Genomic DNA, 21,706 nt, shown 5'->3' with positions numbered 1-21,706 from the left:
TACTAATGTTCACCAAGCCCAGTTATTATACCGTGAATCGTCTAATTATCTATTTTAATTTATGCTCTTGCTAAGGCCAGTGTTACTCTGTCAGGTTGAGCCCGTGAGCTCACCGGTCCTCGGGCATTTGGAATAGAGTCCCATAGTCTACCAAAGATTAAGTAAAAACTGCAATTATAAATGAAGCCAATGAAATGCCTAACTTTGCCTGCTTTGAACATTGGCGATCGACGATATCCTGGTCATTTTGATAGATCGGTTGTGGTGGAAAATCTTGTAGCTGGTTATCTGTTGCCGACGGCGACGGAATTCGCTGGTCCCCCAATGAGAACAGCTAGGAGGGCTTGATAAATTACTTGAAACCTGCGAGACCGTAGTAGGTGACATCCAAAGACTCACATGACTTCCGAAGACGACTGGAAAACAAAACGAAACAGTGAATTAGTGGAATCACATAAACATATCTCTCTCTCTCTCTCTCTCTCTCTCTCTTAATTGAACACGAATAACATACTTTGATAAGTGTGTACCCAGTACGGGATGTATATTTTTAGAAACATATTGACTACAACGAAGAGGCCATCAAATGTACTTAATATAAAACGCACAGTAAATTTGTGTATTTAAGATTGGTAATCGCACTCGTCGAACTCGGCAATGAGTTCGACTTGCAACCTAATCCATACATTAGCCCGCTGAGTTTCTCGCCGGATCTTCTCAGCGGGTCGCGATTGCGTTCCGGTAGTGGATACATTCGCAAAGCAGCTGCCCTTGAGGTGTTAGGTGTCCTTCGGAGGCGCTCGGGCTGCAACAAACAAATTACAGTCTGCTTATCCGATAAATATTGTATTTGAAGTCGTCGTGGCCTAAAGAATAAGACGTCCGGTGCATTCGTATCTAGCGATGCACCGGTGTTCGAATCCCGCAGGCGGGTACCAATTTTTTAAATGAAATACGTACTTAACAAATGTTCACGATTGACTTCCACGGTGAAGGAATAACATCGTGTAATAGAAATCAAACCCGCAAAATTATAATTTGCATAATTACTGGTGGCAGGACCTCTTGTGAGTCCGCACGGGTAGGTACCACCGCCCTGCCTATTTCTGCCGTGAAGCAGTAATGCGTTTCGGTTTGAAGGGTAGGGCAGCCGTTGTAACTATACTGAGATCTTAAAACTTATATCTCAACGTAAATGCGTCACCCACCTTGAGATATGAGTTCCAAGGTCTCAACGCATTACTGCTTCACGGCAGAAATAGGCAGGGTGGTGGTACCTACCCGCGTGGGCTCTCAAAAGGTCCTACCACCATTAAAAGTATGTCGCTATAAACTAGTCGTGCCTCGCAGTTTCGTCCGCTTTAAATTTGTTTGTTGTACAAGTTGCATGTTCCAGGGATAAAGAGGCGTCTTACACTCTCCGATCTAACCACCACCATACGATTTGTAGATCCGTGTCGGTATGTAAAATCAAGAACCAGCGAACACAATGTCGTATTTATTTGAAAAGAGATATCCGGCGTTGCCGGATCAATTCTTATAGCGTCATAAAAGTATTCTAAAACTACTTTTATGGTTTTATCTCTCGTTACATTGTCATCATATGATTTCCGACGTTACCAATACTTTACAGTTTTTGTGGTAACGGACGACTAAAGTGTCATTCGTAAAAAAAAAAACAAAATGTGTGCAATTCACACGTGGTAGAAGTGAAACCTTCCAAAATTAAAATACAATTATCCTAAACGTCTTAAGTATATGTAAAATTTTGTCATTAGTAAATAATTGTAAGGTAGCGCCCTCTGTGAATTGATATTTTAATTTCACGTATAATCCTAAATTAAAATTCACTACAAGAGCTTTCATACACACGTTAGTATTAAAAAATCTCACAGATGGCGCTGTATTAAATAGTATGTATATTTCTGTCTCATTCTTTGCTGGCTTCATCCTACACATTTTTGTATTTGTGTCTCTTACCTGTCGTTTTTTCCGTTGCATCCGGTTTTAAATCACAACGATTCTAAAGAAGTTTTCACTTCAAAAACTCTTGTGCTGACTGATTACCGTCTATTTTTGTACAAACAAAATCGGTTGTCTGTAAAGTCGGTTTACTGACGATAGTTGAACGTGACAACGTCATAAGAAAATACTGAAGGAATGGTTTCATTTTTCAAAAGAAAATTTTAATTTTATTTGTTTGATAGACATTTTGTATGGACAATTGACACCACATTCACTTTTAACTGAACTTCATACTTGACGAAAACATGTAAATGTTATTATTGTATAGCAGCTGTCCACGCGGATGCATCGTTCACTCAAGTAGGAGAGAGACAGATGTCACAGTGACAGATTGTGCCTCTTTGTCGCTCGGTGCGCACTCTCGCTTGCACTTCAAGCCTTAAATGGAACGCCTCAGAGCGAGATAGCGCCGCATGAGTCATGATTTTTCGTGCGTGCAGCCGGCTCCATCGAATTATAAGACTTTGTCACGTCAAAAAGATTTCTTGATCTCTACCTTTCATTACACAGAACGAACTAACATTAAACCATTAAAATACCTACTTTTAATTATGTTTGCGGCTGCGAAAATCGAAGTCTTTATTTACTTCTCTATTGTAGATGTTAAGTTGTTAGACTGTGTATGTGTAGGTTTAGAAGAGCACCTGTTCTGTTCCGTGGGTGTCATAAAAGGGATTAGCGTACTACGGTTGTCAACTGGCATTTCCTGGTGGGAGGCCGTTGTAAGCTTGGCTAGATACTACCATTCTGCCTATTTATGCCGCTAAGCAGTCATAATTTTCAGTTTGAAGCAACGAAATGAATGGAAAATTCGGCGTCTAGTCTCAAGACTGGTGCCGGCATTCTCGTTGTAATATGTATAGGCTCGGATAACCACTTGACACCAGATGGACCGTGATTGCGTTCACCTAAAAGTCCAAAAAAGTCTTTACTGGTATAAATAAAGAGGAGTCGTTGAATCTCAAAAAATGTCTAACTCGTGACGTGGTACTCTTTTCGTTAATGTCATCCACTCATTTAATAAATATTGTGGTTTTTTTCCACACACTAAGTCCAATATCTCTCAAAGCAATCTTCAAGCCATGACTGCCCTAATGATTTGAGTTGAAATGAGAAAAATGATTTGAGACTATTAATGAATCATAAAAAAACGACCATATGAATCGTATACAAAGTAAATGAAAATATAGGCTATAACTATCCGTTTCAATAAAGGCTATCATGACAACATATTTTAACGGCAAACAAAGGTCAAACATATTTGATTAAAAATATTGTTAATTCTAGATTCTTTTTCATTAAAAAATAATTTTCTGTAATCCCCTAACCTGAACCTTTAAATAGATTTAAAAAAAAAAGGACAAGGCCCATTCAACTATGTACTACTTACTCATCAACATTATGTGATTTTCTGTAATCTAGGTGATTGCATTGTATCCTTAAATAGATTTTCAATTAAAAATTAAGGACAATGCCCATTCATCTATGTACTACTTACTCATCAACATTATGTCAACATATTTCTCACTGTCTACTGTAAATATACAACATAAATGCATTTTGAAATTAGCATTAAACAAATTCCATTTCGGCGTACATAGTAATAATACCTAATTTTAATAAAGTACGCTGTGTTTACTCAGGGGTGTTCGAGTGCTGAGGGGGAGTAACGTTTGTATCGGAGCCATTTCGCCTCCGGCACCCCTCGCGGCCGCTTCACCGGGTGAGTTCTGAATTAATTAAATATTCTAATTTGTTATACGAGTACTTGTAGCTTGATTAATGAAAACCTCATTTTAATCTTAAACATTGTTTTTTGGATGAAACCGAAGCAAAATCGCGTTTATTACGTTTTAGACTATCTTTAAGGAACTACGTTACAACCAAGAGGGTTGCAATTGAAATAGTACTAACCTTGGCCAATGACCACGTTTTTTGATATTTTTTTGTTTCCTACCTAAGCTGATGGTCTTGAGAGAGCATTTCAGCGTAGCCTTAACAAGTAGGTGAGCTCACGGGGCTCAAACCTGATGACGTTGCTAACACTTACCCTAGCAAGGGCAGTGCTTCGCAGAATCTACCACCGGATCGGAAACGCGACCCACTGGGAAGATCGGGCAAGAAACTCAGTGGGCTGTGTCTGTGAGTTAATTTACAGTCTGAGCCCTTTTGGGCGACGTCGACTGTTTACAATTCGGTCGGCAGGATCGGGAATAAACATTACTATGAACTTAAGCAATATATCAATTTTCGGTATTAAATTTTCACTTTTGATTCGTTACCGACATATAAAAAAAAGTGACTACTTCCGAAATTACTTTATTCATAATACTATCTACTACTTATAAATAAGCTCGTCAAAACCAATTCAACAAAGAAGTACATAAGTAGTCAAATTGAAGAGAAAATCGGACGTTGTTTAAAACTTTTGCCTTTACCTATGTATTTATACATCTACTCACCATCTCAGCTAGGTCTTCGGCGAAGCGCTCATAGGTCCAGATTTAAAATGTAAAGTATTGGATAACGATATCATAATACATTTATGACCTACAACCTCATGCCTGAGGATAGAAGGATCAAAACACCTTGATTGCGTGTTTAATTAGTTAAAAAAATCGTCTATATATATATGGATGGTTTTTTTTTATTGTCCTTGTAGGCAGACGGGCATACGGCCCACCTGATGGTGAGTGGTTACCGTCGCCCATGGACTTGAGCAATGCCAGGGGCAGAGCCAAGCCACTGCCTACCGAAATACCTACCTACAAGTACCTACCAATGTAGGTGCGGTTCGAAATATCTTAGCCTTCGAGTTATATTAACACCTTAATAAATAAGTCATAGAATGTTAAACTTCAACTGAACACATCACGTTAATCATAAAATCAGTATAAATTACCTACTTGAAATGGTATTGAATCGTGAATATACACCCGGTCATGTTTGGTGCTCATAAATCTAGAATTGATCTTGAAATAGCAATCGCATGTGAATAATATACTAGGTTTTATAATACAATATCCAATTTAGGTTGATAGAAATCATTGGTATGGTATACCGGAATATTAGTATCATTCGCCAAAAGACAATTTATATTCAATTTAATAATTTTATTGTATCTATATTTATAATAAGACCAAACATAGAATTATAGACCAAACAAAGAAAAGAGATAGTGAGTTATATCTGTTATCGAAAATATATATTATGGTATAGTATTGTGACTTCGCAATTACGTAACAGCTATCTGCAATAATTATTCCCATTAAAAAATATTGTATTGTAGTAAGTATCAAGTTCGCATAGTTATACTACATACCTAGTTCACATGCTGCCAACAGTGTTGTCTTTTGCATTGACAGTCAATTACCAATACGATCGAAAGAGACAAAACACTGTGAAAGCTAGAACTAATAACGCCACCTTTGTTACAAGCACTAATCCGTATTACCCATTATCTTCTTCTTCGATCTTCTCACTGGGTTGAGATTCCGATGCGATGGTAGATTCTAAGAAGCACTGCTCTTGTTAGGGCCAGTGTTAGCAAACTCTCTCAGGTTGAGTCCATGAACTAACCTACCAGAACATGTGTAATTGGAATTGTCCCTTAGTCCATACCAATATCTATAACAAATGCGAAGCAACTGACTGCCAAATAACTGAACCGAAATTAAAATTTAGTACGGAGTAACATTGAACAAAGAAAAAACATTGATTACATTAATTTTTACTCACCCTTAGAGCAGGATAGAAGATAAATAAAGGATATTTAATTTTATAGTCGCAAAATGAACAAATGGCAGTTCCGGGCAACTAGTTTATCATTTAACGTGTTAAAAATATTTCAGTTCAGTATCATAAAATACCTGAACAAGATTTTTTTTTAAATTATGCGGAGAACGGTACTGGATTACTTAGTTAATAATAATGTTAACTAAGTCATAGAGATCTAGTATAAATCAAGCTGTCAACCAGGAAACGGAAAGCAACACAAAATAAGTAAAATTCTGTTTGTTGTAATAATTTTAATGTATTCACATCGCTTGTTACATACATTGCGTTTCCGTTGCATATTTGCATAATTAAATATTCAAACCCCATAAATAATTCGTAGACTTTAATATCAAATTTGAATACATATCGTTTTTAAAACAAAACACGAAATATTGTGAGGTCGCGACCTGTAGGATAAGATGCCGGATGTTTGAAGGACTCATAGTTTTAGGATGTATGATGACATCCACGTTACTCCTACGGGCTATTAACTACTAAAACCAGATGACCTCGTCCATACGGTTAGAGCAATAAAAGGTGGGTCAAGATCACAACAGCCCAAGAGCTATAAAAATGGCCCTTTCCTCCCAAAGAAACCTCGTGAAACATGTTGTTTCAGTGACGAAGCAAAAGCTATCATTGGTTAACAAAGCTGATCCATGGTCGACACGTCTAATCTAGAATTTGCTTCGTCAATATTGACACGGCACCCGCCTCGAAGTTGTTCCATCAATTACACTGCCCTCGTAAAAATTCGTACACGATCGCAATAGAATCGCTTTTGTACCAAGGGACCGGCCGTAACACTCCATCAGGACTCCAACCCTGAGTGGGAGACATTCAAATCGAGTGGGATTGTATTATTTTTATTGTATTATTTACGTTATCGGGGTTGCGTGGAGTCTGCGCGGGACGCGAATCGATATCGACCTGTGGGGCGCGCATGTGCGAAGCCTCGTGCCGCTGCGATAATATTCTGATTTCTCGTTTTATGCATGTTAATGCGTACTTTCAAAAAGGTTTGACCTTTCTGTCTCCCCTTCTCAACGGCGAGGTTTGACAAATACACGTTATCTCCTGAGCCCTTTTCATTAAGGTGTTTTTAATCGTTTTCTCTACGTCAGTCTTTTTGATATGATTACGCGGGTAGTTCAGAGAAAAATAACAAAAGGATATGAATTATTTGAATGCTAATACAAATATCTACCCAGCGGTATATATGGCTCTCCAAATCATAAACTTATAATACATGAAATTTTGATAAAGAATACCTTCATTTTAAGATTTAGTATCATTTCATTGACGTGTCATTTGTAAGTCTTGTATAACGTATTCTACAATTACAATAACATGTATTCTAGCATTTATTGACAACAAGGGAAATACATTAATTATTATAATAACATGAATTTGCTAAACAATCCTCGATTATTTGAATTATTTGGAAATTTTTTGGGACAGGCCCGGAAGAAAATTGTATTTCTTCTTAAATCAAGGTAAATCGTTTTTCCACGTGTCAGAAGTAAATTGAAATGAAGTCGAACTGGTTTCGCTATGATTGGTTTTATTTCCAAATTCAGTTCACCCAAGGGCAAAAAATATAAAAGGTTTAGCAAAATTCACATTTTCTACGTAAATAAATCATTAAAAGAAATCATTTTGCTTATTGGGCCATAACTTAACATTGTAACCTTATTCCATTTGATATATTATATGTATGTTTTAAATACAAGCTTCTATACAAATCTCTTGACATTTTGCTTCGATTGTTATATATACATATAATGTATTTAATGGAATTTATTATAAAATTTTCACACGCCTTCGGTTCGCATCATCTAAAATTTCGCAGACACATTGCTAATGACGATACATGGATAATATATAGCATAACATTACCACTTAGAACAACGGAGCTTAGTTTTTAAAAGCAATTATTTATTCATTATTTTCTAATGAAACGAGCTATGACATGCACTCTGGGGCCTATAAATAAAGATTACCTTTAAGCACGTAATATGCTTAAAATATTACAGCGTTATAAAGATAATAGATTGTGTTTGGCGATATCAAAATAATTAAATCTACCCTCTCTATTTCTGCCAAGCAATCATGAGTTCTGACCTAAATTACGCGTTATCTTGAAACTCGGATGTAATGTCTCAAAATGAGATGCGATTTTCGCGTTCGTTCATAGGGTCTTAAAACTCTCAACACTAAGAGAGACGTAAAATCGTGTATTCCAAAAATAATAGAAAAATAACCACCGCCTGTAGATCCGCTAATATAACTAAACAAAAACAAACCTTATTATATAGTAAAAATATTCCAATTATTACAATTAGCTTCGTACAAATGCCCTTTAAGAGAACACCGTCCCGTACATACCTATGTTCCGGAAACCAACCGTCATTTATATTGAAAGGTGTATTTCCATTACACACGAACATTTTCTACGCATACAAGTCTAGCGAATGTTCGGACGTGACTGGAATCCTTCGTTCTTGGCGTCTTACGACATGGCATCATGAGATTCGAGTCATCAGAATTGTTCATAACGTGAATAATGTATGCGCCGTCTAACTTAATGAAGTCTTCGAAGATTGGACATAATATTCTTAACTGGACCCATCTTGAATAACGTATGACGTTTGATAAATACCGGGTCTAGGGAAAAGAAAAAATGATACTTTTTAATAAGATAGTACTTCGGGCAAGTTACTCTGCGAACCCAAACAAATTCATGATGTTTAAGGTGAAGAAACTCACCTAATATCAATTAACGACAACAGTTTCAATAAAACATTATGTCTCAATAAATAATAGATCACAAAACCTGTTTTGATTCTCCTATAATTTATATTATCAAATGATATCACAAGCAAATATTTAATATACATTTTACTACGTGCAGCAATAAGGAGATTTTGTTAAACCTAAAACAAAGAAATGTACCTATACGCCTAAACCAGTTTATAAAACGGCTCTCGGTTCACAAATTTCGCAAAGACGGATGACGAAAAATATTTAATATGCCACTAAAGATCTCTCTCTCTCTCTCGATCTATCTCTGTCGAATACCTAATTTCTAGATAACTTATAAAGCATAAAATTTCCATAGGAAAATTTATAATTAAAGTGCCTTCTATTAGGACAAATGTAATTTAATTATTTAACGTTCGGTTCGGTTATTGTAGCCGGAAAATAAAAATAATACCAGGAATTTATAAAAACTACCCTCTTTCTTCGACCGACGAGTCAGCAGTCCTATATTAAATTCTGGAATATTCTATCATAACAAAAAAACTCTAGTGCCTTTATAGAGTGATCAGTAATAATAATGGCGCATTCTTCTGGCGCATTCTTCAACTTCTGATTTGATTTAGCTAGATTTTAGCGAGATTTAGCTGGACTCTTGATTATTCTCGTGGTAAGCCCAGGCTATCTACAAAGTAAATTCAATTTTACTCAAACTAAGTAGTCACCACAAATATTACGTCATCTAGATAAAAGATGTCCTTCGTTGAGCTATTGCATATACATTTATATGTCGATGCGAATAGAATATTTATGAAATGTAGAGGATATACTCATCTTGTTTACTAGTATAAAAAAAAAACATTTGCATTCAATAAAACGCGCCGATAATAAATAAGATTCAACGTACGAATTGATTATATTAGTTATGTGTAGTCGTTACGTTTTTAGTTTACATACATGAAAGTTGTTTTTTTTTGCATAGATAGAATTTGAGTAGTAGGGTCAAGTGATTACCATAACCCATAGACATAAAAGCTTTAACGTCAATGTCTACATTAAGGTGTTATCTCAAATCTGAACTATATTGTTGGCCGTTTCAACGCTTCAAGCCGAAGTTTGCGTGAATGTTTCGCAGCAGAAAAAGGGAGAAGTTTGTGGTACCGACACATACGGTCTTACAATATAGGGCATATTGTACCAACACTAACTACTCATACGTGGATATACGATGTTATTCCTTTATGGTAAAAGTTAGCTGTCAAACAAATGTCAACTGAAGAAAATTGGTATCTGCCTGAGGGATATAATCACTTTGCTTGAACAAGGACCTACATCCACCATTTTATTAATCAGTCTTACGATAACTTCAAAAATAACTTTTTAAATAATTATTATCCATTTACAAACGACAATTGGAACGATATGCTTCTGTGATAATTAAAATTGGAAAAACTGATGTAGGAGGTTTTGTCAAGCAAGTGAAACATGCATTACTCTTAAAATTTATAGTAAAAAGAAAAATGGAGCAAATGAGGTTGTGGATTTTAGGTATTATTGCCGTTCCTTAGTGATTTTTTAATATTCTGAATTCGGTATGGCGTTATTACCAAAATGATACGAAAACATGATTACTGGTGATTATATCAATCGAATGTACTAAGAATCGTTTCTATATGAGGATTCTTAGCAAATCTATTCATTTGATAAAAAAAATTTTTTTTTTTATTGCTAGATGAGTGGACGAGCTCACAGCCCACCTGGTGTTAAGTTGTTACTGGAGCCCATAGACATTTACGACGTAAATGCGCCACCCACCTTGAGATATAAGTTCTAAGGTATCAAGTATAGTCATTATCATACATACATAATTCATCTCTCTTTTTTGAACGTAACGCTACTAAGGTAGCTCTGCGAAATGTTTCTAGAAAGTGCAACTCGACAAGACGATCAAAATAATATAGTAAACAAACATTATAACCTATAACATAAATGTTCTACGTCAATATTTTCAAAGTTCTACTCGAATTTCTGTACAAAGTCCATTTAAAATATCTTAATTAGCTTTAAAAGTCACATCTGTTTTTCAAAACACCTGCTAATTCCTAAGTAGGTCCCAACACGACTTCCCCGAAGAAGCACTCGCGTGACAAACTTATATTCGATCTAATGTATTTTTATTACCTCAACTTATATTCACTGCCGTTAAAACTTGGAAACTTCATAAACAAGTCCGTTAATAAATAATATATTCAGGAAAATCGCGTGCTCCTTCCCTCCTAAGTCATTGTAATTCATTTCTAGTTCGAGTTTTACAACCTCTAAAATAACGTTCGAATTTTCATGTGATCAGTCTTATAAAGAAGAAACATACCGTTGTAAAATGTTCAAGGACTTAGATAGCGTTTAAATTTGAAACGTTAAGAATCAATTAGTAATTTCTATCGATGATAATAAAATTAGAACCAGTTGACGCTATTTACATAAATTATTAATTCGAATGGTATATTTATAATTAAATCAGTGCGAATATAGATGCACTATTTTTAATTAATTACCTACACCTACACGTAGGTATATTGAAGTCATCAAAAGATCATATTCGAGGTCCCATTAAAAATTCCACGTAATTTTATACTGTATGCATTTTATTTATTTATTGTATAAAATATTGCTGTTATTTTCAAAGTAATTAAAACTATGTGAACTAGCTTATATGAATTCACAAAAAAACCCGTGCTCACGAGTTAATCTAAACTGACCTTATCTAAGTTAAATAAAGATTTATCAGCTCTTTTAACAGCAGGTGACAAACAATATACAGCCTAATCTCTTCAGATACGATATTATAATATAAACTCAAACAAAACCTACGGCAGCTTCCGTCGAGGTAATCTTTTATCTTCGAGAGTAAATTTCAGTTTAAACCAGGTTATGATAATAATCGTCTGTCTTATCTCGTCTGTAGCCGAATATATGGTAATTTTTAGTTATTAAAAATGATAGTTTTAGTTTTTACATGTTTTTAAAATGATGATCGCAAAAACAATTGAGATCTTTTTTTTTAATTGTATAAATAGGTGGACGAGCTCACATCCCACCTGGTGTTAAGTAGTTACCGGAGCCCATAGACATCTATAACATAAATGCTGTCACGCACCTTGAGACATGAGTTGTAAGGTCTCACTTTTAACAGTACAACGGCTGCCCCGTCCTTCAAACCGAAACGTATTACTGCAGAAATAGGCTTAGTGGTGGTAGGTACCCATGCGGACTCACAAGACGTCCTACCACCAGTAATAGTCTTCATAGATGAAAACAGATTTAAGTCTCATTGTATTGGTACAATGTACTAACCGAGATCATTAATTGTTGAGCAGCGGAAAATGGTTCGCTACGCGGACTCAGAATGTTATAATCACCGGTACTATCTACTATGTGTATATTTGTGAGACAATTTTTGTCATTAAAAAAATTAAAGCAGCTTTTATGTATTTTTATAGAATAACTTTGCGTATCATTAATCACTGCTGTAGTGACTTTGACTTTTGCTAGTAATGCGATTATAATTTACTTTGGCCGTCAGTAACTTGTGCCAAAATCCGAATAAATTATTGTTACATTTATATTCATAGTTTTATACCACAAACCTTGCGTAGAAAAAGAGTATGGTGAATTTGAATCATTTGAAATTGTGAGTTATCTTAAAGTTACTTGCTTAAGCAGCATGTATACATATACCGTATACATGCAGCCGTTTTACTGTAAAAACAGAGACCTTTGAACTCATGTCAAGAGGTGGGAGGTGCCATTTACGTTGTAGATGTCTATGGGCTCCAGTAACCACTTAACACCAGGTGGACCGTGAGCTTTTCCACCCATCTAAGCAATAAAAAAACAGATGCTGATGATGAAGTTAAGTTCTTGTCCAAAAGTTAGAACATTGAAATTTGTTTCTCAAATCTACACTAAATGAAAGTCGAAATCATTTCTAAAAACTTGTAGTACTACATGCAGTTGGTACAACATAATAATAGCACGGGCTACCAATGTCTAAATGAAAGCGGAAGACGAATATGGTCGACGAACTTTTGTTCGAAAAAAATATGAGGTTTAATAAAGAGACAGGATGCTAGCAATAAATCCTGAGTCACTGACCCCGTGACTCGAATACACCTAATTCTGTTATGCCAAACTAGTTTTTTTTACACACAATTCGCATGAATACGAAATTAGAATAAGAATTTTTAGAAACGTACAGAACTGATTATAAAACTTATTCGGGTAGGTTATGCGCGACAAATCACAGAAGCTAACCCAGCTCGGTTTGATTTAAAAAGCAGCAACAAATATCTGTGCACTATTTTTTTCCGACTCGCCCTTGAGGCAATGTGGCAAAAATGTCGTTCAATTTATTCCCAAATTTTAGTCCCGAATCCCGACTGGTCCCTTTTTGTTGCCATCTGCGCGTCTCACCGACCCGAAAGTCCAGACAGCTCCACCCTAAAAACCGTTTTGACAAGATTCTTATCCTTTCACTCGCCCGTCAAATTGCATACGGTTATCTCCGTCTAAAAGTTCGAGCGGCCAGGACTTATCATCTATCCCTTTCCCACGCGAATACTTGCTTAGATTCTTCTATCCTTTCTGGCTCGTGGTAATTCGTGTATTTCCGCTTCCCACACGAGCGGCAGCCATGTTTGGCGGGATTGTCAAGTCCACGCCAGTTTAGCGCGTTTGAGGCAGGATGAACAAGGTCGGTTTCCACAGTCGGATTTATTTGTGACGATTTCTCAATTGTGATGTTTCTTGTTTTATATTTAAACGGATGGATTCATATAATACTTATAATAATAATAATTAGTTGGTATTAAATTGTCTAAATATCATTTCAGATGCCGTCTGCGACATTGCAAGCCGCTCAAAACGATGTGTCAAAGCGTAAGTAATTTTTCAATCGATTTTCATTACATTTTAGATTCAGTGCTAATCGCTAAACGAGATATATTTTACATGCATATAATCGAGATCCGGTAGTTACAATCATTATGCAATTGACGCGCGATAGCCGTTTCAATTATATACAGTAATTGGACGCTTCCTTCAACAATTTTAGTCTGAAATAACGGTGACTTCAAATAAATGTCCTTTGTAAAATTCATTAAGGTAGATATTCACTTTTCTCTAAAATTATTCATATTGTCTTGTGTATCATCGAGTGAGTTGTATTCAAGAACACACGTTTATGTATAGAAATCATTTTTCTGTTTTATAACCATATAACATACTTGCCCGCTTCGCTGGGCATCTAAATTTAACATTATTTATTGTCATTATTATTAGCGAGTCCAACACTCAAATATTAGCCTACCCATTAAGTACATATATTTTCTACATGGATACCAAGTTTCAAGTCAATCGGATGCATGGTTCAATAGTTATAACGGAACATCCGTAAAAACCACTGTAGATTTATATATTAGTATAGATTATGTAATAGGCAGTACATTAAAGGTTATGTAAATTCAACTAACATCGATTAGTTTCATACTATAATTATTGTTTTGTTTAACTTTATAAAATAACTAGCGGCACGCTCCGGCTCCGCTCGGGTCTTTAACAAAAATTTCAACGATATTTGACGTTGTTTTATTTTTAAAAATTAAAAACACTTATTGCGGCATTACTATAATAGTTAGGCATATGCTGTCGCGAGACTTTTTTCGCGAGGATCCCTAATTCTTTTTAAAAATATTGTATAATCGGGAATAGTGTAGCTTCCGAACAGTGACAGAATTTTTCAAATCGGCCTCTAGTTTCGGAGCCTATTCAATACAAACAAACAAACAAATCTTTCCTCTTTATAATATTAGTATAGGAGTATAGAGTAAACCATTAGTATTCATCGGAATAGGGCGGTAAATGCTATTTAGTGCAACCGATGAACGATTACTCTAAATTAATTTCTTTGCATTTCGTCTTGTATGGAGCCGTGCGTACAACTTCAGCTTTCTCTTCTTTTACGTTTTTGAAGGACGCTCTTGAACCTGCGAAGGCGATCGCTAACAATCGGCTCTGTTTATTTCAACTTAAATGAGGCACAATGCATTACCGTTAATTTTATTGTTCTCGTCTAACCACGGTTCTGGGTCGGCATTTATTAACGTTGAATAGTTATAGCATCTGTGTTACTCGTTGTATTGTATTTTAGTTTCCTTATTAGGTCGGTTTTACTAATGGTAGGACCTCTTGCGAGTCCGCACGGGTAGGTACCACCGCCCTGCCTATTTCTGCCGTGAAACAGTAATGCGTTTTGGTTTGAAGGGTGGGGTAGCCGTTGTAACTATACTGAGACCTTAGAAATTATATGTGAAGGTGGGTTCGTTTTAGAATAATTAAGAATTTACGTTGTAGATGTCTATGGGCTCCTGTAACCACTTAACATCGTGTGGGCTGTGAGTTCGTTCACCCATCTAAGCAATAAAAAATAAAAATAAAAAAGAGAATGCAAAATAATTTACTAATGTTGTCATCACATATCATTCCCGTGTCATGTCAAAAAAGATTTACAGGTGTATCTCGGGTGCAACGACAAAAGTTTGCAACTTAATCTGCTTCGAAAATATGCTATTATAAGTATTTTACTAAGAAATTTAAGCATCACAAACACTTACAAGAATAATTTCGTAGAATTCGCCATGAGATTCAGCTCCTTAAATTAATGAAATAGATCTTAAATAAATAAAACTAAAACTTCTTGTTATGTTTGTTCGTCAACGCGCTCACGCATCGTTTATCTTCTATATAACTATTGTTTGCACTTTAGGAGAAATTTTTATTATAATACCTTCAAGTGACGACAGAAAAGGCACGCGAGTAATTCAAATAAATGCGTCTCGAATTTAAATAAGGAACGAGGATGAGATTCGCTTAAAATCGACTATTTCCATAATCGAATTAAGCAAATTATGTAACTTCCAAACTGTAAGTTTATTGGTGTATCTTAATTTGTCAGTATAATCTGCACTAAAGTCCATCTGTCAATCATATGTCCTCCTACACGAATGTAAGTTAATCGCTCGATGCTTGATCATAACCTCATACCAAAATAATGGTTTTATATTTAAAAAGCAGCTCAGTGGAATCATAACTTAAAATATTTTTTTCACATGACTCTGATCGGACCTTTGTATGAATATAATTTTCAAATAAATCTCTCGTTATTTACCAAAGGTAAATTTCCTGTCGAAGTTAATTCCGCTGTTTTGAAGAACGCTCTAGAAGCCAGTACGTGCTGATTTTTCAGTTTGTCGGTTCTAGCCTACTCACTTGTTTGACGTAAAATTTATTTTTTAAATTTTCCTGAAACACATAGGTATTACTGTTTATTTTGAGTATATAATAAAAAAAACAATTTTACGGATTAATTTCTGGTTTTTGTTTTAGTCACGAAATATTTTTCATTATTGCGATCATTGATCACAACTATTGTAGTTTATTTGTAACTGTAATAGTTATGTTGTTATTTTCTTCCACGATATCAACATAATATTCTATTAATTTCAATGTTTTAACAACAACAAAATGTTTGTACTTATCTAATAATGTTCAATGGCAATAATGCAAATTGCTCTTACGTAACACATCTCCCACACAATATACATATTCTTGTCCATTTCAGAGTTGATAAATCGGAAATTACGATTAATTTAAAATACTGTAAGTAGTCAGTCAATCATAAACAGTTCATAGAATTTAGGGCGACACTTATCATTTCTCAGAATTTTTTATAAATCGAGTTTTCAAGAACGAAAAAAATGGGTATGTGCACTAATTAATGTGAATCACTACGAAAAAAATTCCATTCGATTATGTATAAGACGCCTGACTCAGAGCACCTAACGGCCTAACGTTATAAAGTAGGTAGGAATTTGTATTCCGTACTAGCTGACCCGGCAGACTTCGTAGTACCTATCAATCGATAAATAAAAGACCTAAGCTTTTGTATAAAATAAACTTAAAACAAACAAAAGGAATTCGTCCGACGGGGGACACAACAAAGAAAAAAAAAAAAAGTTATATTTTTTAATTCCGAGGATTTTCATATTAATCTAGCCTTTAAACCTTCTCTGGACCAGCCGTTCTTGAGTTTTAGCGAGACTAACGAACAGCATTTCATTTTTATATATATAGATTTCTTGTCAATCGATTTGATTTCGTTATCGAGGCAAGAATTTTAAAAATAATTAGTTTAGCACCTCTAGAAACTTGCGAACGCAGCGTTCGTTTCATTAGAATAATTACCTAATTTCTGCTGCCCGTTGCTGGCACGTTCATATCGTCCCGTGTAAACAGGCAACAATTACGCCGAACTAGCTAACGTGATGTGTAAATGGGGCAATTACCACCGGCTATGTAGGCTGCTGTACAATTAGTAGTTCACTAATAGTTTTCATCAGCAATAGTTTCAAGCGATACACCGGCCCAACGTGAATCAGATCGCGGCCGCCATCCGTTCAGTCCACACCGTTTTTTTTTTTTTTTGTTGTTGTAGACAGTGAATTTGAAATTTTTCATCGCAACAATGTTTCTTTGTTATCCATGTTGCGTCTGGGTGTTTTAAGGTTAGAATGAATTTTATTATTTATTCTTTATTTAAAATTGTTTTTTTTTTTATTCTGTGCGTGAGTTAAGTTTATTTAGCAGAATTGGAACAGTATAGGCTTTTAGAGTGCAAATTAAATCAAATCAATTTTTTGATATGCATTTGATCGTTGGAATTGGAGTTTTTTTTTTTAAACATATTTGTGTGTTTTAATTTTTTAGTTCTACTAGTTCATTCGTGTCACTGAAAAATTATGTAGGTATCCGATTTTTTTATTTGTCTCAAAATGTGATTTTATTTGTGGGATTTGTTTAATAGAAACTTTATTGTATTCATTAGTTTGCATTTAATTAGTTTCAGAATACCCGTTAGATATTACTTTAGGCTATTATCTATAATATTTTATTTATTTTAATGTGTTTGCCTTTATGAAATAAAACATTTTAATAGTGCTTTTCCGAATGAACAGTCCAAATAAAATATTTGATTGAAAAACGAATTTAAGCATCCAAAAATGTATACCTTAGCTTAGCATAACATCCACCCTTTGAAATATCTCGATCCGACCAACAAAAATGAGACAAAAGAAATCAAATATCCTCGGATTCGCTTAGCAACTAGTGGGTTGAACACTCGTCGCCCGTCAGATTTGTTCAACAGCTGCTCGTTACCTACATCCAGTTAACGTAGGACTACTGCAGTGTTTGAACAGTTGTACATCATTGTTGATTGGCTACCGGGAAGGGGAGGTCACAATAAGCTGGCGTCGATAAACGTGGGGGTCATTCATTCGGTCCCGGGGTGGAGGCGGCGCTCATTGCTCGCGTCCGGAGCGCGCATGCGCGTCCCCTGACCCACTTGCCACCGCCGCGCCGCCGCCAGCCGGATGGCGACCTCGTTACACCAAGGTTGGCAAATCAACGGGACGAATTCGCGGGTAGAACAGACGTGGTGACGCGAAGCTAAGTCACACGCGACCAGTGAACCTAACAAATTAAATTTAGACTAGTTTATTAACGTTTCGCACTGTTAACCGCCCAGAGCATCACAGGACTTTGATCGTAAGCTGTTTTTTTTTGCTGTTGTTGTACAAATCGTTAAATTCGTCAATGTTTAACACGTAAATCATGTTTTATAGTTTTAATTCGTATAGTAACTATGTATAGCGCTGACTTCATATATGTATAATGAATCATGAACAATTTTATGAGGTGCACGCCTAAAAAAACGTTCGCGTCTATTTCATTCGCAGTGATGTAACATTTGCAAAATACCATGATGCTATATTACCCGCGCTTACAGTACACAATTGTTTTCGATTGATTAGCATACGCTGTCTAAAATGCGCTTCTCAATGTGCTAACAACGGTTTCCTTCCGGCGACGCGCAACGGTTTGGAATTTTTAGGCCACTTTCCCTTAACGTATAATAAATACCTTTCAATATCGTCGCGAACAGTTTTACCGTCATCCATCTGTGGACGTAATGTAAGGCCCCGCAAACGCTTATTCCAATGTTATTCAAACGTCAAGCCAAAGTAATTATGATCGATCGATTAGGGGCACTTAGCTCCCGGGAGTTATACGCTTTTTACGGCGCTCACTCTGTGGGTGTTTGTGATGATGCGCCAATCAAATTCTAATGGCGAATACATTTCGCATTTAGTTCATATATTTCTAACATACATTTTTATTTTATTTTTGCAGGTAACAAATGACAGCGCTTCGGAAGACTACGTCAATTTCACACAGAGAAGTTTTGTTTTCGTATTTTTTTTTAAACCGCTGGGCTAATTATGTTTTAATCGTATTTTACTTGTGATAGAATGATATTATTGCCTATTTCTGCCACGAAGTATTCATTGGAATGCTGGTGGAACAGTCAATTAACAGTGTAATTGAGATTTTAATGTCATGTTTCTAATTGAATTGGCTCCGGAATTGACGCAAAATTCATAATTGCAATATTGGAAGTAGCTAGTAACAGAATTAGTTTCTTTGTCATTTGGGAGTGGCTGGACTCTTTTAAAATTTGTGTTTAAAATTATCGATCTTTTAATTGTTAAAGTTGATGGACTAGCTCACGGCCTATCTGGTGTTAAGTGGCCGGGTCCCATAGACATCAACAAGGTGAATTACGCCACCCATTTTGAGACATGAGTTCTAAGTCGGAGAATTCTAGCTTAGTGACATTGAAAATTAACATAAAACAATACGAAATAACCAGCGTTCGCTGTGCACGAGACAAAGGATTCACAAATAACTTAAGTTATCTCGGGAATTTAATCGCTAAGTAGGTAGGTATGCGCCGTGCGCCGTGCGCCGTGCATATCACTAATAGCTGTCTGCCTACAAATTATATTAATATCTAATCAGAATGTTACTTGGTGATTTATTTCAAAGCACGCCTATATAACGACTATTTAATTGGTTTTTTAAGTTAAACTTTATCTAAAAAATAAGAACCTTGTAACATCTACCCCTAATACTGAACACAATACAAATTATTAAAATTATGTAAATGTTACCTAAATTTTTGCGAGTTTTAACTCTGTTTTGTATTAGTAGAAGAAATGGCCGGGGCGGTGGCTTATAAGAAGATCTACCAGTTCAAACTTATTGAAATTGTAATAATATTTTAATATTTTTAATTTCAGAATCATCTTAACGCAGCCTGAAGGTTTTCGGTGTCCACCGGGCATCATTATTAGTGCCCTACATCTACCCTGTAGATCCGAATTTGTTTGAAGTGAGGCGACAAATTCGGTTCTAGAGAGGTTTGTGTGGTGCACGCACTGCAACATTCAAATCTATATGACGAACGTCCAAGGAAATCTGGATTCAAACAGAATATAAGTGCGATTTAAAAAGGAGACGCATTGATTCCAATCTCAACACGTATGATTGATTTAGGGTTGGTTTGTTTCTAGGAGAATCAGGTTATTGTGTATTGTGTGTAGTTGTGTGATGTGAAAGTTCGCATTTTATTAATACGAATGAAGATTGTGTTTCTCTATTAATGTCTCCGCTAATGAAAAATACGAATTGTTTGAAAAATAAAAGAGAACAAAAAAATTGATTTTTTGTTTAAACAAATATTATTATGTATTATGTAATATATTATTATGTAAAATGAATCTTCGTTATTTGCAAATTATATAATACAATGCAACTGTTTCAGTTTGATTCTATTTAAGCTTTATAAGAGTCAAAGTTATATTTAAAATTAAATAAAACAAATAGGTTATGTTTGTAATAATGTTTTTAATGCTTGGAAAATATTCTTTACAATCATTTATGGAGTTTCACAATTACCTATGAGTCCAGTATAAACGAATTATTTTAAGTTACATACTACTAATATTAATGTATTAGTAATCTAAATATAATATTTTATATATATTATTGGACCATTCTATAAATGTGCTGTGTTTAAGTTATTTTGTTTTGTGTTTATGTGTAAGATATAAGTGTATATTGGAATTTAAAATAAATAAATGAAACAGAATGAGTATCTAGTTTTATTTTCGTAGGCTTAAAACGAATTGTCTTTTTATTTAAAAACCTTTAGAGAAACCTTTTTAAAGAAAAATAATAGAATTAAAAATCACATTGAGTTATCTGATTTGACTTATGGAAAAACTCAAAAATGTTTGTTCATTACCTTTAAGTTAACTCAAACTTACCTTTAAGTTAACAGTGGCAAACAGTTTTCTTAATCATTTCAAATTCGCCAAATCAACTGTAATTGAAAAACAGTTTTAAGATAGACCATATATGTCTTTGCAGTTACTTAGGTACATTGAAGAGGCACATTTAATTTTATAGTCCGTTACCTACATACTAACATGACAGGAAAAATTTTCTATTTCTACATGAAACCTAAGTCAAATCCCAAAATTAACAGCCACTTTGATGAGAGTTCACAAATATATTATCACATTAGAGTTCTATGACACAAAAATAACTAGCTTCAGTACCTAAACATGTGACACGATCAATAAAATGAGACCTGATTGAACAAATATAAAAACATTTACTAAGGCTAAGTAAGGGAAGATTGCGAATTCTCTCTATACCTATATGTTATATATATTTCATGTAACAATTACCTCTTCGAATTTGTCTATAAATATCAACTAATTTCCATTCAAATAAATAATTACTAGGCTCAAGAAGCATTTAAGTATCAAAAGAAATACAAGATCACGTCAATTTTTATAAGTTTCATACCCTCGGCGTTGTTTTAATTATATACTATATATTATAATATCTTATTTCGTTACAGAAGTAGATAATTGTAAATGATTAAAATTGTAGAATGTAGAAAACAAACATGAGTAGGTATAAGCCGTAATTCTTCAGAATCAACGCCATAATTTTTTAAGGGATGATTTTAGTTAAACGTGAAAGTAGGTAGGTAAAAATATGTTTTATTTTAATTCGTACGTTAAATTTGAAGTTAGCTAAAATATCATTGCTAGTGATTGCAATAGATAGTTAGTTATCCATAGGATTTTAAGCATTTGTTTCATAATTATTA

General features: G+C 34.9%; 2 long non-coding RNA genes and 1 other non-coding gene across 3 annotated transcripts; 2 read left to right on the top strand and 1 right to left on the bottom strand.

The window, feature by feature from the left end:
* Positions 1-705: 705 nt before the first annotated feature.
* Positions 706-21,362, bottom strand: LOC134199040 (uncharacterized). Its single transcript, XR_009973368.1, has 3 exons — positions 21,276-21,362; positions 20,850-20,905; positions 706-805 (listed from the first exon to the last, which is right to left on the bottom strand). It is a non-coding gene; the product is annotated as an uncharacterized LOC134199040 (long non-coding RNA).
* On the top strand, positions 13,285-20,674 carry LOC134199041 (uncharacterized). The gene is made up of 3 exons (XR_009973369.1): positions 13,285-13,315; positions 13,455-13,500; positions 18,871-20,674. It is a non-coding gene; the product is annotated as an uncharacterized LOC134199041 (long non-coding RNA).
* Mir10 (microRNA mir-10) lies at positions 19,873-19,956 on the top strand. Its single transcript, NR_107237.1, has one exon. It is a non-coding gene; the product is annotated as a microRNA mir-10 (primary transcript).
* Positions 21,363-21,706: the final 344 nt, after the last annotated feature.

The sequence above is a fragment of the Bombyx mori genome, chromosome 6 (genome assembly GCF_030269925.1).
Source record: "Bombyx mori chromosome 6, ASM3026992v2".
Taxonomy (NCBI): Eukaryota; Metazoa; Arthropoda; class Insecta; order Lepidoptera; family Bombycidae; genus Bombyx; species Bombyx mori.
Note: the sequence above shows the minus strand (reverse complement) of the source record. Positions and strands in the feature narration are given on the sequence as shown.